General features: G+C 72.2%; 1 non-coding gene across 1 annotated transcript; it reads right to left on the reverse strand.

Annotated features, from left to right (window-relative positions):
* Positions 1-1185: 1185 nt before the first annotated feature.
* LOC142436815 (5.8S ribosomal RNA) lies at positions 1186-1338 on the reverse strand. Its single transcript, XR_012782131.1, has one exon. It is a non-coding gene; the product is annotated as a 5.8S ribosomal RNA (ribosomal RNA).
* Positions 1339-2500: the final 1162 nt, after the last annotated feature.

Raw genomic sequence — 2500 nt, forward strand, 5'->3', positions numbered from 1 at the left:
AGAGCGAGAGCGGACGCGGAAGAGACGGCACGCGTACCGGAGCGAGACCGCGGCCACCGCCGCCATCCACGGCGCCCAAGCCGCACCCACCGGCGAGCGGGGCGGGAGGACGGACGCGGAAGAGCGGAGACGGGGAACACGAGCCGGCGGACAGACGGAATCCTGCAGGGAGCGCGGGCGGCCGCCCGGCGGTCACCGGCGAGGGCGCCAGACGTGCGGGCGTGGACGGTCGAGACGGGACCGGACAGAGCAAGGGGGAACGGCTCGCGGCCGCCCCCGGCCGCGACGACGAACCCGCAATGCCACTCACCGAGACCCGCTTCTTCCTCCCACCGCCACCGTCCGGGCCCACCGCGGCAACCGGCCGAGCGGCCGAGCGAGCACCCCCCGCCGGGACGAGCCACGCCGGCACGACGCAGGGACGCGACACCCGAGGGAGAGGCGCGCATCGGCGGGCGACACCGCGGCGTCCCGCGGGCCGCCCGCCGGGGCACCCGTAACCCGGGGCACGGCCCGACGCGCGCTCGGCAGAGGCCCGGAGCGGCCCCGACAAGGCACCAGAGGTGGGCGCGACGGGCGCGCGAGCGAGCGGAGGTGGCGAGAGAAGGGGCCGAGAAGGGAGGGACCGAGCCGGGCAACTCACCGCGACCGCCACCAGGGGGCTGGCGGCAGGGCGGCGAGGGCCGCGGACGCGGGGGACACGCCTCCACCTCCTCCTGAGCACCAACCTTTCCGGGAAGACACGCCCGCCTTCCCCCTCCGCAACCACCACCACCGCGGTGCGCACGCGCACGGCCCCCCACGGCGCCAGGGCGACCCCGAGAATCCGCGTGCGGCGCGAGGACGAGCCCCCAGGCCGCGAGCCTCAACGCGAGCCGCTGCTCCTCGCGCTCCGCTTCTCTTTTCCTCACGGGCGCAGGCGTCCCACCCCGCCACAAAGGCCAGCCCCCGCCGACGCCCCAGAAGCCTCGAGCGACCGAACCCCGGAACACCCACCACAAGCCAAAGCGAGCGGCAGGGGCGCGGGGGTAAAGAGCCGAGGCACGGGGGAGGGGGAGCGGCCACGTGCAGGGCCACACACCTTTGGTCTGTCCTTAGGGGGACGGAGGGCAGAGCCCTTCGAGTCAAGCCCCCAGCCGCGCAAGCCCCAGGGCGGGCAACCCGAGGGAGCGATTGATCGTCAAGCGACGCTCAGACAGGCGTAGCCCCGGGAGGAACCCGGGGCCGCAAGTGCGTTCGAAGTGTCGATGATCAATGTGTCCTGCAATTCACATTAATTCTCGCAGCTAGCTGCGTTCTTCATCGACGCACGAGCCGAGTGATCCACCGCTAAGAGTCGTAACGTTTTTGTTTCCTTTCTCCACTGACGCGGCACACCTTCCACCCCCCGAACCACTCAACGACAGCACCGCCGCCACCCGTTTTTCCCCGTTAGCCGAGCGGGGAGGGGGGGCGTGCAGCAGGAGGGCTGCGGGGGGGACGCCTCGAGCCGGCCAGAAGACAAAACGAAAAACCAAGACTTTCGGAAAGGTCGGACGGCACGAAAAGGAAGGGGGCGGCGGCCGACAACGCGTCCCAGAAGGACGAGCGTGGACGACGCCCTCACAGGCGCCCGAGTGGGGCTCCCCGGCACCAGAGACACGAGACGGCGAACGCGAGCGCGCACACGTCAAGGCCTGAGGCCAGGGTCCGCGGGGGAGAACGAGAAGGGGATGAGCACACCCCCCCTGGAAGTCGCTCCCCCGCGGGCCCGCCCGCCCCGAACCGAGGCGGACGAGCTACACCCCCCAAGGATCTTTAAACCTCCGCGCCGGGACGCGCTAGGTACCTGGACAGGGTGGCAGAGCAGAGGACGCAGGCAGACGGCCACCGGCTCTCGACGCCGAACCCCAGCCAACAGCCCGGGCCCCCGGCGGGGAAACACCAAGACACACTCGCAGCGCTGCCTGCCCGTGACGGCGAGAAGCCGGAGGAAGGGGGTGCACGCCCCCAAACCCCGGGGGGCCCCACGCTGCCATCACCGGGACACCCGCCGCACCCAGTGCACCGGCTACGCTCGACCCACGCGCCATCTTCCAACCCCGACCGCGAGGCCACCGCCGCCACCACCACCACCAACACCACCTGCTGTCACCGCGACCGCCTAACGCCCAAACCCCTACACCAGACCGGAGTTGTCCCCGGGGCCGGCCAACCGCACCTGCCCGTCTACCCGCGCGGCCCAAGGCCCCCAACGGCGCCCCTGAGGGGCCGGCGGGAGCGACGGAGGCAACACGCGGGGCTTCGGGGCGAACAGGCGGGAGGGACCGGCCACCAGGACCCGGAAGGGTGGCCATGGGGCTAGAGGTCGGCGGAGGACAGAGTGGGAAGGAGCGGCGGGGGGGAAGAGCACACGGGAAGGGGGGAGAGGAAAAGGCGAGAGGACGACCGGCCGGCACAAGCCAGGGCGGCGAGGCCGAGGACGGAGGTCGGACCCACAAGGGGATGGAGGGAGGACCCC

This window comes from Tenrec ecaudatus, unplaced genomic scaffold (genome assembly GCF_050624435.1).
Source record: "Tenrec ecaudatus isolate mTenEca1 unplaced genomic scaffold, mTenEca1.hap1 Scaffold_672, whole genome shotgun sequence".
NCBI classification, from domain to species: domain Eukaryota; kingdom Metazoa; phylum Chordata; class Mammalia; order Afrosoricida; family Tenrecidae; genus Tenrec; species Tenrec ecaudatus.